This window comes from Macaca nemestrina, chromosome 17 (genome assembly GCF_043159975.1).
Source record: "Macaca nemestrina isolate mMacNem1 chromosome 17, mMacNem.hap1, whole genome shotgun sequence".
Lineage (NCBI taxonomy): Eukaryota > Metazoa > Chordata > Mammalia > Primates > Cercopithecidae > Macaca > Macaca nemestrina.
The window spans coordinates 35,593,031-35,609,312 of NC_092141.1; the positions used below are offsets into that span (position 1 = coordinate 35,593,031).

General features: G+C 44.6%; 1 pseudogene; it reads right to left on the reverse strand.

The window, feature by feature from the left end:
- Window positions 1-13,779: 13,779 nt before the first annotated feature.
- Window positions 13,780-14,130, reverse strand: LOC139359282 (large ribosomal subunit protein eL33 pseudogene; annotated as a pseudogene).
- Between the last annotated feature and the right edge of the window lie 2,152 nt (window positions 14,131-16,282).

The following is a 16,282-nucleotide window of genomic DNA, read 5'->3' on the forward strand; positions in this document are numbered from 1 at the left end:
TAATTGCACCACTGCACTCCAGCCTTGGCAACAGAGTGAGATCTTGTCTCTAAAAAATAAAAAAAAATAAAAGAATTTTAAAAATGGCAAAGCCTTTGAGAATGGAATTAGTACCCTTATAAAGGAGGCCTGAGGGAGCTTTTTGCCCTTCTGCCATGTGGGGACATATAGAAGGTGCCATTTCTGAGGAACAGGGCCCCTTGCTAGATGTCAAATCTGCTGGCATCTTGATCTTGGGCTGGGAAGCCTCTAGAACTGTGAGTAATAAATTTCTGGTTTTTATAAATTAACCAGTATCAGGTGTTTTGCTATAGCTTCCCAAACAAACTATGACAGTGTATATTATACATTCAAATTTAAATAAATCACAACACTTAAACTAGAGCCTTGCTACTCCACAGACCGTATTATCGGTATCATCTGGGATCCTGTCAGAAATACATGACCGGGTGCAGTGGCTTACGCCTGTAATCCCAGCACTTTGGGAAACTGAGGCGAGCAGATCACATGAGGTCAGGAGTTCGAGACCAGCCTAGCCAACATGGTAAAACCTAGTCTCTACTAAAAATACAAAAATTAGCTGGGCGTAGTGGCATGCGCATGTAATCCCAGCTACTTGGGAGGCTGAGGCAGGAGAATTGCTTGAACCCAGGAGGCAGAGGTTGCAGTAAGCTAAGGTAGTGCCACTGCACTCCAGCCTGGGTGATAGAGCGAGACTCTGTCGAAAGAGAGAGAGAGACAGACAGAGAGAAAGAAAGAGAGAGAAGGAGGGAAGGAGGGAAGGAAGGAAGGAAGGAATCTCGTTCCACATCCTAGACCTACTGAATCAGAATCTGCTTTAACAAGATCCTCCCAGGAGATTCATCTTCATATTAAAATTTGAAAAGGATTCAGGGCTGAGAGCTGTGGCTCACATCTGTGTAATGCCAGCACTTTGAGAGGCCAAGGTGGGAGGATCACTTGAGCCCAGGAGTTCGAGACCAGCCTGGACAATATAAGGAGACCTCATCTCTACAAAAAAATAAAAAATTTAAAAAATTGAGCCCAGGAGGTCAAGGCTGCAGTGAGCCATGACTGTGCCACTGCACTCCAGCCTAGGTGATAGAGCAAGACCCTGTTTCAGAAATAAATAAAAATAAAAATAAATAAAAAGCAATGAGTTAGAACAGTCACCAGCTAGTAGCAAAATCTACTCTGGTTTTACTCACAAAATGTAGGTAGTAAAAGTTCATCTCCTCTAGCCCTAGAAGTTAAAGAATTAAATACTCCTAGCCAGGCGCAGTGGCTCATGTATGTAATCCCAGCACTTTGGAAGGCTGAGGTGAGTTGATCACTTGAGATCAGGAGTTTGAGACCAGCCTGGCCAACATGGAAAACCCCGTGTCTACTAAAAATAAAAAATTAGCAAAGCCATGGTTGTACATGCCTGTAGTCCCAGCTACTTAGGAGGCTGAGGCACGAGAATTACTTGAAACCGGGAGGCAGAGGTTGCAGTGAGCCAAGATCGCGTCACTGCACTCCAGCCTGGGTGACAGAGTGAGACTCCATCTCAAAAAAAAAAAAAAAAAAAAAGTAAGTACTCCAGCCAGCAGTGGCATGCACCTGTAGTCCCAACTCAAGTCCCAAGGCCAAAGCAGGAAGATTGCTTGAGCCCAGGAGTTCAAGTCCAGTCGGGGCAACATAGCAAGACCCTATCTACTAAAAAAAAAAAGTGAATATTATATCTTATTTCTTCCCTTGTACTACTATTTTTATCCCCTCACTTTCTTCTTCTCTTCCTATGTGTCTGCCTGCCTCATCCCTTCCTCCTCTCCTTTTTAAATGCCTTGTTCCCCTAACTAGGTGACACACAGGTTTATAATAAGAACCATTTGTTCTGCAAGTTTATAGTGTAGTAGGCAGATATCAAAAAGTCTGGCTAGTGATTTACACACTAACTTCAGGGGAGCTATATCTAAAGAGTACAATGAAATAAAGCCCAGTTAGATTGCTCTACTTTCGGACTTAGCTCCAAATCAGAGGACAAATTATTTTTCATTATTTTTCTTACTAGAAAATGTTAGCATTTCAATTTTGGAATCAGACAAATCTGGATTCAGATATCATTCTTCAACTGTGGGCTGTGTAATCTTGAGCAAGTCCCTTAAACTCTCTGAACTTCCATTTCTATTTTTGGACTGCTTAAGCTCATGAGCTTTGTAATTAGAGAGACTAGCTTTCGGCCGGGCGCGGTGGCTCAAGCCTGTAATCCCAGCACTTTGGGAGGCCGAGGCGGGTGGATCACAAGGTCAGGAGATCGAGACCATCCTGGCTAACACGGTGAAACCCCGTCTCTACTAAAAAATACAAAAAACTAGCCGGGCGAGGTGGCGGGCGCCTGTAGTCCCAGCTACTCGGGAGGCTGAGGCAGGAGAATGGCGTGAACCCGGGAGGTGGAGGCTGCAGTGAGCTGAGATCCGGCCACTGCACTCCAGCCTGGGTGACAGAGCGAGACTCCGTCTCAAAAAAAAAAAAAAAAAAAGAGAGACTAGCTTTCAATCCTGCTTTTTCTTCTTCTTACTTATGTAGACTTGAGCAAACTATTTGCTCTCAATAAAATACAGACCTAGTCTGGGCACAGTAAAATACAGACCAGGCCAGGTGCAATGGTTCACACCTGTAATCCCAGCACTTTGGGAGGCCAAGGCAGAAGGATTGCCTGAGCTAAGAAGTTTGAGACCAGCCTGCACAACATAGTGACACCATGTCTCTAGGACAAAATTTTAAAACATTAGCCAGGCGTGGTGGCACATGCCTCTAGTCCTAGCTACTCTAGAGGCTGAGGCAGGAGGATTGCTTGAGCCAGGAGTCTGAGGCTGCATTGAGATATGATCACACCACTGCACTCTAACCTAGGTGACAGGCAAGATGCTGTCTCTAAAAACAAATAAAAAATTAAAAAAAATACAGACCAGGCAGGGCGTGGTGGCTCACACCTGTAATCCCAGCACTTTGGGAGGCCAAGGCGAGTGGACCACTTGAGGTCAGGAGATCAAGACTGGCCTGGCCAACATAGCGAAACCCCATCTCCACTAAAAATACAAAAATTAGCCGGGTGGGGTGGTGTGCGTCTGTAATCCCAGCTACACGGGAGGCTGAGGCAGGAGAATCACTGCCAGGAGGTGGAGGTTGCAGTAAGCCTAGATTGCACCGCTGGATGACAGGACAAGATTCCTTCTTAAAAAAAAAAAAAAATGCAGACCTACTTCAAAGGTTTATCATGAGAAAATGCGTATCAAGTGCTTATCACAATGCCTTGGCACATATCACATGTTCAATAATTATTAACTTTATGTTCTTTTCTTTCATTTTGAAATAAAGGTAATAAAAATCCACAGCAAAAGTGTTTGTGAAGACTTAGATGAGATGGCACACAGTCTGAAAAGTGTTTGGCACAAAAAAGTAAGTGCTCGGTAAACACTAGCTATGATAGGCACACAGAGTTGTTGTGAGGACTCAGTGGAATAAGATATACTCGTAATCATTGTTGTCCTCTGCTGACAATGGGAAATTCTCACCCTGAGTTCAGAGAATTTTAACTATACTGTTTTTTGTTTTTTGGAATTTTTTGACATGGAGCCTTGCTCTGTTTCCCAGGCTGGAGTGCAGTGGCACAATGTCAGCTACTGCAACCTCTGCCTCCTGAGTTCAGGCAATTCTCCTGCCTCAGCCTCCCAACTAGCTGTGATTACAGGTGCCTGCCACCATACCTGGTTATTTTTTTTTTTTTTTTTTTTTTTTGAGATGGGGTCTCACTCTGTCACCAGGCTGGAGTGCAGTGGCACAATCTCAGCTCACTGCAACCTCTGCCTCCTGGGCTCAAGCGATTCTCCTGCCTCAGCCTCCCAAGTAACTGTGACTACAGGCACATGCCACCACGCGCAGCTAAGTTTTTGTATTTTTAGTAGAGACGGGGTTTCATCGTATTAGCCAGGATGGTCTCAATCTCCTGACCTCGTGATCTGCCCTCCTAGGCCCCCCAAAGTGCTGGGATTACAGGCATGAACCACCGCACCCAGTCTAATTTTCATAGTTTTAGTAGAGATGGGGTTTCACCATGTTGGCCAGGCTGATCTCAAACTCCTGACCTCAAGTGATCCACCCACCTTCGTCTCCCAAAGTGCTGGGATTACAGGCATGAGCCACCACACCCGACCTTGACTATACTGTTTATAACCTGCATGGGTTTTTAAAAAGCCATTCTAGGCCGGGCGTGGTGGCTCACGCCTATAATCCCAGCACTTTGTGAGGCCGAGGCGGGCAGATAACCTGAGGTCAGGAGTTCGAGACCAGCCTCAACACGGAGAAACCCCATTTCTACTAAAAATATAAAATTCGCCGGGTGTGATGGTGCATGCCTGTAATCCCAGCTATTCGGGAGGCTGAGGCAGGAGAGCCCAGCCTGGGAGGCAGAGGTTGCGGTGAGCCCAGATCGCGTCATTGCACTCCAGCCTAGGCAACGAGTGAAACTCTGTCTCAAAAAAAAAAAAAAAAGCCATTCTACACCTTGCTTAATCCCTACACTTATCACTTATTTACATCCTGGGATGCTCTAGAAGTCAGCAACCAGTCATTTCAACTCAGACCAGTCTTGGTAGTGTCTCTTTGATCCTAACGTCCTGCTCCTGAAATGGCCGGTGCCATCCAGCTTTTCCCAGATGAATAGCTGGACCAGACGTCACAAAGAGAAAAGGAAAAGCAGATGGAAAGAAATGTTCCAAAATCTTCTTTAAAATAAACGGCAAGGACTACGTCTGCCTGGGAAACCACTTTAAAGGCCATGCAAAGGATAAAAGGAGGAACGGTGGAAAGAGCAGCATCCAATTGCTATGGCAACTGAAATTTTGCAAATAAATACTTCAACATAGCTTGTTTATCAAACAAACTGACCTTTCTGTTCTTCGGTCCCCCTCCTGCTTCCTCATCCTTCCTTCATTAGTATACACCCATTCCTACCATATCTTGGGACAAAAGGAAAAGTATTCTCTCTGAGCCATTTCCCCTGCCCCCAAAATAAAATCTGGCAGTACATTGTTTGTTCATACACTGGAACAGGAAGTGTCTTTACTATATATCATGAACTCTGTCCCTTTACGGGTGTTGTCATATTGAGTTCCTGGGAAGTATGCTAAGCTAGGAACCTTTTCAAACTCCTGACAATCAAAGCCACGCTGGTCTACTAATGACTAGCTGAGTCACCAAATTTCTCTAAGCCTCCCTTTCCCTGTGTGCATGAGGGAAATACTGCTCTAAATTATAGGAAATATGGGCAAGATTTGGGTCATTTGTATTCTTATTCAACTGACCCAGTTCGGGCCCAGTCTCTCTTTCTAGCCTAAGCTCTCACTGGTCTCCTGTGCCTTAGCCAAACACGTCTATTGTTCCTGGCACACACATTTCTGTGCCTTGGCTCTTGCCATTCTTTCTGCCTGGAATGCCCTCTCCCCTTCTCTCCATTTCCTCCTTCTATTTTATTAAACTCTCATCTGTCTTCCTATATGTCTCAAACCAAATAGCACCTCTTCCACAAAGCCTTCTCTGATTCTATAACTGGTAGAGATCTTTCTTCTCTTATTTGTGTGCTTTTCTGGCATTTGTGGTTGGTTATGTGCATCTTTCATCACCCCCTGCCACCCCCAGAACAAATAAGCACCTTGAGAGCAGAGACCATGTTTTCTCCTTGAGCACCCCAAATTATAAGTGGCCTTTTAATTAGGTGTATCCCTCCCCAATTAACTTTTGACTTATAAGCTCTTTGGGACCAAGGGCTACTTCTTGTTCCCCATTATCTACCCAGCACCTAGTTCATTGCTTGGCACATAATTGGTACTCCAAAAACATTGGTTAAAGTAATGAATAAAAATAGATGCTTTTTGGGGAAATGAAGTTAATCAACTTGTAAACGAGAGCTTGAATGGGAAAAGTATGTTGAGCAGTTACAGCTGTATGGTATTCATTCATTCATTCATTCATTCATTCAGCAGTGATCAAGCCAATTTTTTTTTCTTTTTTTCTTTTTAGATGGAGTCTCAGTCTGTTACCCAGGCTGGAGTGCAGTGGCACGACCTGGGCTCACTGCAACCTCTGCCTCCCTGGTTCAGGCAATTTTCCTGCCTCAGCCTCCCGAGTAGCTGGGATCACAGGCATGCACCACCACACCCAGCTAATTTTTGTATTGTTAGTAGAAATGGGGTTTCACCATGTTGCCCAGGCTGGTCTCGAACTCCTGACCTCAGGTGATCCACCCACCTCAGCCTCCCAAAGTGCTGAGATTACAGGCGTGAGCCACTGCACCCTGCTGAAATTTTTTTTTTTTTAATTGAAGCGGGGTCTCACTCTGTCACCCAGGCTGGAGCGCAGTGGCACAATCATGACTCACTGCAGCCTCGACCTCCTGGAGCGCAAGCAATCCTCCTGCCTCAATTGGGACCAAAGGTGCATGCCACACAACAGGCTAATGTTATTATTATTGGTTTTTAGTAGAGATTGGGGGTTTCTCATTTTGTTACGCAGGCTGATCTCGAACTCCTGGACTCAAGTGATTCTCCCACCTCAGCCTCCCAAAGTGCTGGGATTAGACGTGAGTCAGTGCACCTGGCCCCAAATGAGCAATGAAAATCTTGACTTTATGAAACTTTTTTTTTTTTTTTTTTTTTTGAGACGGAGTCTTGCTTTGTCGCCCAGGCTGGAGTGCAGTAGCACCATCTTGGCTCACTGCAAGCTCCGCCTCCTGGGTTCACACCATTCTCCTGCCTCAGCCTCTGAGTAGCTGGGACTACAGGCACGCACCACCACGCCCGGCTAATTTTTTGTATTTTTAGTAGAGACGGGGTTTCACCATGTTAGCCAGGATGGTCTCGATCTCCTGACCTCGTGATCCGCCCGTCTCGGCCTCCCAAAGTGCTGGGATTACAGGCTTGAGCCACCGCGCCTGGCCATGAAACTTATATTGAGGCTGGGCATGGTGGCTCACACCTGTAATTCCAGCACTTAGGGAAGCAGAGGCAGGATTCCATCTTGGAAAAAAAAAAAAAGAGAAACTTATATTGTAGTGGAACAAGTAGAGAATCAACAAATACAAAAATAAATAAATTCACATTGTGAAGAAATACACAGGTCAATGAAATAGAGTCATTTTAAGTAGGATGTTATTTAAAGTATTGTTTGTAGGATTTCCCAACCTCTGCACTATGGACATTTTGGGCTAGATAATTCTTTCTTGCAAGAGGCTGTCCTGTGTACTGTAGGATATTTAGTAATATTCCTAGAGGCATGTAGTGGCCTCTAACCACTACAGGCCAGTAACAAATAATCCCTAGAGTTGTGACTATCAAAAAGTCTTTCTAGACATTGTCAAATCTCTGGGGATCAAAATTACCCCTACTTGAGAACTATTGTGTTAAAGGGGTGCCTCTTTGAGTGAATGACATGAGCTGAGACCTAAAAGACAAGACAAAAATAAACCTTCAACACTAGTGAAGTATATTCCAGGCAGGAAAGTGGACAGCAGCACAAACAATGGGACCATAGTGGCCAAAGGTAATGAGTGAGGAGGGGAGTGACATATGATGAGATCGGAGAGATAGGCAAAGACATAATCATGTAGTTGCTTGGAATCATATAAGGAAACTTAGATTTCATTTTAAAGTAGTGGAGGCCATCAAAGTTTTGTGTGTTTTTATTTTGTTTTGTTTTTCTTGAGATGGAGTCTTGCTCTTGTCGCCCAGGTTGGAGTGCAGGGCACAATCTCGGTTTACTGCAACCTCTGCCTCCCGGGTTCAAGCAATTCTCCTGCCTCAGCCTTCCAAGTAACTGGGATTAGAGGTGCATGCCATCACACCTGGCTAATTTTTTTTTTTTTTTTTTTTTGTAGAGTTGTATTTTTTTTTTTTTTTCCACCATATTGGCCAGGCTGGTCTTGAACTCCTGGCCTCAAGACATCTGTTCGCCTCAGCCTCCCAAAGTGCTGGGATTACAGGTGTGAGCCACTCACTGCGCCCAGCCAACAAGCTTAGTTTATGTTTATGTTTTTGAGGAGCTGCCTTACTATTTTTCATAGTCTCATACCATTCTACTTTCCCACCAGTAATGTATGAGGGTTCCAATTTCTCTACAACCTCACCAATATTTCTTGTTTTCTGTTTTTTGGTAATAGCCATCCTGATGGGTGTGAAACGGTATCTCATTATAGTTTTTTGTTTTGTTTTGTTTTGTTTTTTTGAGACAGGATTTCACTCTGTCACCCAGGCTAGAGTATAGTGGCGTGATCAAGACTCACTGCAGCCTCCACCTCCCTCGCTCAAGTGATCCTCCCACCTCAGCCTCCTGAGTAGCTGGGGCACCAAGCACATGCCACCATGCCCAGCTAACTTTTATACTTTTTGTAGAGATGGGGTTTTGTCATGTTGCCCAGGCTGGTCTCCAACTCCTGGGCTCAAGCCATCCACCCATCTCTGCCTTCCAAAGTGCTACAATTACAGGCATGAGCCACCACAACTGGTTGACTTGTATAGTTCTTCATGGATTCAGAATATTAATTCATTATTCAATATAAAATTTGCAAATATCCTATTTTGTGGATAAGATGGACGTTTTAAGATTTAGTGCCTGCTTAAGCAAATGCTGGGAAACAACTTCACCGAAACAAGCTCTAGCCTTGTTTCAGCTTGCTCCAGAGGTCTGGGTCGAGGTGATATTAAATAGTGGCTTAAAACAGTTCATGGCTGGGCACAGTGGCTCACGCCTATAATCCCAGCACTTTGGGAGGCCGAGGCAGGTAGATCGCTTGAGTCTAGGAGTTCAAGACCAGTCTGGCCAACATAGCAAAACCCGTCTCCACTAAAAATACAAAAATTAGGCCTGGGACAGTGACTCATGCCTGTAATCCCAGCACTTTGGGAGGCAGAGGCGGGTGGATCACTTGAGGTCAGGAGTTCGAAACCAGCCTGGCCAACATGGTGAAACCCTGTATCTACTAAAAATACAAAAAAATTAGCGAGGTGTGGTGGCAGGTGCCTGTAATCCCAGCTACTTGGGAGACCAAGTCAGGAGAATCGCTTGAATCCAGAAGGCGGAGGTTGCAGTGAGCTGAGACTGCGTCACTGCACTCCAGCCAGGGTGACAGAGTGAGACTCCATCGCAAAAAGAAAAAAAAGAAGTACAAAAATTAGCTGGGAGTGGTGGTGCAGGCCTGTAATCTCAGCTACTCTGGAGGCTGTGGCACGAGAATTGCTTGAACCTGGGAGGTGGAGGTTGCAGTGAGCTGTGATTGTGCCGCTCTACTCCAGCTTGGGAGACAGAGAGAGACTCTCTCAAAAAACAAACTAACAACAAACAGTTCATATCTACTTCAGAGAACCCCCCTGAGAAGCTGGTTGTGTTTCAGATTTACCTCCTAGATATTTTATTTTCCTCCTTAAAGATCAAAGAAGGCAGAGGAAGCCATGAATGAGAGAGTCACGGTAAGGCTAGAAATAAAAGATGTCTTATTCTTATCACGACTGCACTGGATTATTCTCTTATTTTCTTTTCTTTTTTTTTTTTTTTTTTGAGACGGAGTCTCGCTGTGTCGCCCAGGGTGGAGTGCAGTGGCCAGATCTCGGCTCACTGCAAGCTCCGCCTCCCGGGTTTTTACGCCATTCTCCTGCCTCAGCCTCCCGAGTAGCCGGGACTACAGGCGCCCGCCACCTCGCCCGGCTAGTTTTTTGTATTTTTTAGTAGAGACGGGGTTTCACTGTGTTAGCCAGGATGGTCTCGAACTCCTGACCTCGTGATCCGCCCGTCTCGGCCTCCCAAAGTGCTGGGATTACAGGCTTGAGCCACCGCGCCCGGCCTATTCTCTTATTTTCTAACTTAGTCTGTAAGTTTCTTGATAGCAGGTACTGCTATATAAATTTAAAACTAATATTCTATTCAGCACCTAGCACATTAGGTTTTACATAGTAAATGCTCAATAAATTATTGTTTATTGACGTTAGTTGATTAGCAATTCCTATAATTCTAGAAGATTGTCATGAAGTGGTCTATATTATTTCATATGAATAATAACAGATTGCATTCTTACTTGAATATTTGATATCAAATAAATATTTTATAAAGTATTTATAAAATTATAAAATAAAGATATGCTATATAACTTATATTTTTCTTTCCTTTTTTTTTTTTTTTTGAAATAAGATCTTACTCTGTCCCCCAAGGCTGGAGTGCAGTGGCACAATCACGATTCACTGCAGCCTCGACCTCCTGGGCCCAAGCAATCCTCCCACCTCAGCTTCCCAAGAATCTGGGAGTCTCTGGGACTACAGGAATGTGCCACCATCCCTGGCTAATTTTTTTGTAGAGATGGGATTTCGCCATATTACTCAGGCTGGTCTTGAACTCCTGACTCAAGCGATCTGCCCATCTCAGCCTCCCAAAGTGCTGAGATTGTAGGCGTGAGCCACCATGCCCAGCTAAAATTTATTTTTAAATTCAATAGACATGAGGGCCAGATTCAGTGGCTCACGCCTATAATCCCAACAGTTTGGGAAGTAGAGGAGGGCAGATTGCTTGAGGTCAGTAGTTTGAGACCAGCCTGGCCAACATGGTAAGACCCCGTCTCTACTAAAAATACAAAAATTAACTGGGTGTAGTGTTGCGCACCTATATCCCAGCTACTAAGGAGGCTGAGGCACAAGAATCACTTGAACCTGGGAGGTAGAAGTTGCAGTAAGTCAAGATCGTGCCCCTGCACTCTAACCTGGGCAACAGAGTGAAACTATGTTTTGAAACAAACAAACAAACAAACAAAAAACAACTTTGTTAATGACTAGACCTGTGATAGATTGGGAGGATTCAAAGGTGGACAAGGCAAATCCTTTGAAGAATTTGCAGTTTCATAGTTAAGTAGACAATAAGCAGCAACCATGCCATGATAATGGAGTGCTATAATACAGGTAAGCACTGGGTGCCATGGAGCAGAACATAAGGAGCACCTAAGTCGGTTCGTAATCGGAAGAAAGGGAAGTTGGAAAGGTTCCTGAGCTGCTTCTTAAGAATAAGTATGGGCCGGGCACAGTGGCTTGCACCTGTAATCCCAGCACTTTGGGAGGCCGAGGCGGATGGATCACCTGAGGTCAGGAGTTTGAGAACAGCCCTGCCAACATGGCAAAACCCCATCTCTACCAAAAATACAAAAATTAGCTAGGTGTAGTGACAGGTACCTGTAATCCCAGCTACTTGGGAGGCTGAAGCAAGAAGAATCACTTGAACCTGGGAGGGAGAGGTTGCAGTGAGCTGAGATCACGCTGCTGCACTCCAGCCTGAATGACAGAGTGAGACTGTCTCGAGACTGTCTCAAAAAAAAAAAAAAAAAAAAAAGTATGATCAGTTCTTATAAGTACAGAAATAAACTCTCGCATTTATGGTCAATTGCTTTTCAACAAATGTGCCAAGATAATTCAATGGGGAAAAGAAAAATCTTTCCAACAAATGGTGCTAGGGCAACTAAAACAATAAAAATCTTAGAAGAAAATATAGAAATACGTCTTTAGAACTTGAGTTAGTTAAAATCTTCTTAGATATGAACCTAAAAGCACAAAGCAGCAAAATAAATAAAGTGAATTTCATCAAAATTAAAAACTTTTGTTCTTCAATGAAAGGCCTCTGGAAAGTAAAGACACCTCTCAAAATAGGAGAAAATATCTGCAAATCACATTTTTTTTTTTTTTTTTGAGACAGAGTCTTACCCTGTTGCCCAGGCTGGAGTGCAGTGGTGCAATCTCAGCTCACTGCAACCTCCACCTCCCCAGTTCAGGTGATTCTCCTCAGCCACCTGAGTAGCTGGAATTACAATCATGCACTACCACACTCGGCTAATTTTTGTATCTTTAGTAGAGATAGGGTTTCCTCATGTTGGCCAGGCTGGTCTCAAATTCCTGGCCTCAGGTGATCCGCCCACCTCAGCCTTCCAAAGTGCTGGGATTACAGGCATGAGCCACTGCACCCGGCCATGCAAATCATATATCTTAAAAGGGATTTATATTTAAAATATCTAAAGAGTCTTAAAACTCAATAATAAAAAAGACAACCTAATTAAAACATAGTAAAGGGAAGGATGAAATAAAATCATCTTTGTCACAGATGACATGATTATGTAGAAAACTGGAAATAGGCCGGGCGCAGTGGCTCAAGCCTGTAATCCCAGCACTTTGGGAGGCCGAGACGGGCGGATCACGAGATCAGGAGATCGAGACCATCCTGGCTAACATGGTGAAACCCCGTCTCTACTAAAAAATACAAAAATCTAGCCGGGCGAGGTGGCGGGCGCCTGTAGTCCCAGCTGCTCGGGAGGCTGAGGCAGGAGAATGGCATAAACCCGGGAGGCAGAGCTTGCAGTGAGCTGAGATCCGGCCACTGCAGTCCAGCCTGGGCAACAGAGCAAGACTCCGTCTCAAAAAAAAAAAAAAAAGAAAACTGGAAATAAATGACGACAAAAAAAAAAAAACACTTGGAACTAATAAGCAATTATAGCAAGTGATGATAGTTGCAGGATGCAAGGTTAGTATACAAAAGTCAGCCAGTTGCGGTGGCACGAGCCTGTAGTCACAGCTACATGGGAGGCAGAGGCAGGAGGATCACTTGAGCCCAGGAGTTCAAGGCTGCAGTAGGCTCCATGCAGTGGCTCATGCCTATAATCCCAGCACTTCGGGAGGCTGAGGAGCACAGATCACTTGAGTCCAGGAGTTTGAGACCAACCTGGGCAACACAGTGAAATCCCGTCTCTACAAAATATATGAAAACTAGCTGGATGTGGTAGTATGAGCCTATAGTCCCAGCTTCTTGGGAGACTAAAGCAGGAGGATCACCTGAGCCTGGGAGGCGAAGGTTGCAGTGAACTGAGATTACACCACTGCATTCCAGCCTGGGCAACAGAGTGAGACCCCCATCTCAAAAAAAAAAAAAAAAAGGGTGCAGTGCATGATGATCACACCTATGAATAGCCCCTGCATTCCAGCCTGGGCAACATAGTGACACTGTCTCAAAAAAAAAAAAAAAAAAAAGCCAATGGCTTTCCTATATATCAGCAATGAACAAGTGGAATTTGAAATTAAAAGCAAGCGCAGGCTGGGCGCCATGGCTGACACCTGTAATCCCAGCACTTTGGGAGGCTGAGGTGAGCAGATCACAAGGTCAGAAGATCGAGACCATCCTGGCCAACATGGTGAAACCCTGTCTCTACTAGAACACAAAAAATTAGCTGGGCATGGTGGCATGCACCTGTAGTCCCAGCTACTTGGGAGGCTGAGGCAGGAGAACTGCTTGAACTCAGGAGGTGGAAGTTGCAGTGAACCGAGATCACACCACTGCACTCCAGCCTGGCAACAGAGCAAGACTCCGTCTCAGAAAAAAAAAAGAAGGAAAGAAAACACAATTTCATTTACATTAGGCACCCTCCAAAATGATGTTTTTCTCTCATATGGAGTTTCAGTCTTATTGCCCAAGCTGGAGTGCATTGGCACGATCTCAGCTCACTGCAACCTCTGTCTCCTGAGCTCAAGCGATTCTCCTGCCTCAGCCTGCCAAGTAGCTGGGATTACAGGCATGCACCACCACACCCAGCTAATTTTGTATTTTTAGTAGAGACAGGGTTTCACCGCCCTGGCCTCCCAAAGTGCTGGGATTACAGGTGTGAGCCACCAAGCCCGGCCTGAAATGTTTTTTTACAAGAGCACAAATCCACTTTTATTCATTGACTTTTCATTAGTTTAAATCCTTGAGGGGTACAGCATGAGGGTACAGCATCACTTGGATTCTGTGTCCAATAGCCTTAGCAGGAAGATTGCTTCAGAATTTGGCATGAACCATGCCACTGTTTCTGTGGGCCCGAGTTACCTTTCCCCAGATTACTCTTGTTTGGTTTGGTTTGCCGCCAGGAGTCACTTTGTTGTTCTTTGCTTTGTATACATAAGCACATCTCTTGCCCAAATAGAATTCTATTTCATCTCGGGCATAAACACCTTCAATTTTAAGAAAAGCTGTATGCTCTCTTTGGTTCCGGAGACTCTGCTTATAGCCAGCAAAAATGGCCTTGGACCACAGCCTTCCAGACATATTTTCTTTTAGAAGATTTGTTCCCAGCAGGATCCAAGATGGCGGGAAAAAACAAAATGAAATATTTTGATATAAATCTTTTTTTTTTTATTTTGAGACAGAGTCTTGCTCTGCTGCCCAGGCTGGAGTTCAGTGGTACAATCTTGGCTCACTACAATCTCCGCCTCCTGGGATCAAGTGATTCTTCTGCCTCAGTCACCTGAGTAGCTGGGATGACAAGCACCTGCCACCACACCTGGCTAATTTTTTTTTTTTTTTTTTTTTGTATTTTTAGTAGAGACAGGGTTTCACCATGTTTGTCAGGCTGGTCTCCAACACCTAACCTCAAGCAATCCACCTGCCTTGGCCTACCAAAGTGCTGGGATTACAGGCATACACCATCGCACCTGGCCTATATTTTGATGTAAATCTAACAAAATACGTTTAAGATCTAGGAGGAAAATTAAAAACTCTGATTTTAAAAAATCAAAGAAGAACCAAATAAATGGAGATATTCAATGATTGTAGGTAGGAAAACTCAATAAGACATCAGTTCTTCACAGCTTGATCTATAGATTTCAATATAATCCCAATCAAAATTCCAGCAAATGATAGTGTGGATATCAACAAACTAATTCTATAGTCAACACAATACTGAAGGAGAAGGCAAAGTTAGAAGACTGACAAAGTCAGAGGACTGATATTACCTGACTTCAAGACTTACTATAAAGCTACGGTAATTGAGACAGTGTAGTATTGCTGAGAGAACAGACAAATAGATCAATGGAAAAGAATAGAGACCAGAAAGAGCCGTGGCAGAAAAGTAGAGTGGGAGGGTGGTAGGATGGGGAAGGGAAGAGAGTGGAGAGGAGAGAAGGGTGGGTAGGGGAGGTGGAGGACAAATAGAAGATTCAAAATGGATGGAGAGACAATGCCTGGAATACAAACCAGGATGTGTTCTAGAGCACCTGTGGATAGGCTTGGAGAGCAGGCAGGACTCTTTTTCCTTTGAGACTGGGGAGAAAGATGGAGACTGCTGGTAAGACAGAGGTAATTTGTTCAGAGGCAGGGCAAGAAGTTGAGGGAATCCCTGACTGATGTAACAAGTTATTCATCCAGCAAATGTTTATTGGGCAACATTTATGTGTCGAGCCCTAAGCCTAGTGCTAGAGATTTAGAGATGAATAAGACAAGGCGCTTGCTCTCTCAGAACTTAGAGTCTGGCCAGGCATAGTGGTTCGCGCTTGTAATCCCAGCACTTTGGGAGGCCAAGGCAGGCAGATCAGTTGAGGTCAGGAGTTAGAGACCAGCCTGGCCAACATGGTGAAACCCTGTCTCTACTAAAAGTACAAAAAATTAGCCAGGCATGTTGGCGTGTGCATGTAATTCCAGCTACTCAGGAGACTGAGGCAGGAGAATCGCTCAAACCTGGGAGGCGGAGGTTGCAGTGAGTAGAGATTGTACCACTGCATTCCAGCCTGGGCAACAGAGCAAAACTCTGCCAAAAATAAAAAAAACTTAGAGTCTAATGGTCTTTCTTTCTTTCTCTTTCTTTCTTTCTTTCTTTCTTTCTTTCTTTCTTTCTTTCTTTCTTTCTTTCTTTCTTTCTTTTTCTTTCTTTCTTTCCTTCTTTTTCTTTTTTTTTAGAGAAGGTCTCACTGTGTCACCCAGGCTGAAGTGCAGTGGTGTGATCTGGGCTAACTGTAGTGATTCTAGTCTCAGGATACAAGACATCCTGGGGCTCAAGCAATTCTCCGACCTTGGCTTCCAGAATAGCTGGGACTACAAGCGCCACTGCACCTGGCAATTTTTTTTTTTTTTTTTTTTTTTTTTTTTTTTTTTTTTTTTGAGACGCAGTCTCGCTCTGTCGTCCAGGCTGGAGTACAGTGGCGCGATCTCGGCTTACTGCAAGCTCCGCCTCCCGGGTTCACCCCATTCTCCTGCCTCAGCCTCCTGAGTAGCTGGGACTACAGGCGCCTGCCACCTCGCCCGGCTAGTTTTTTTTTGTATTTTTTAGTAGAGATGGGGTTTCACCGTGTTAGCCAGGATGGTCTCGATCTCCTGACCTCGTGATCCGCCCGTCTCAGCCTCCCAAAGTGCTGGGATTACAGGCTTGAGCCACCGCGCCCGGCCAACCTGGCTATTTTTTATAGAGACAGGGTCTCACTAAGTT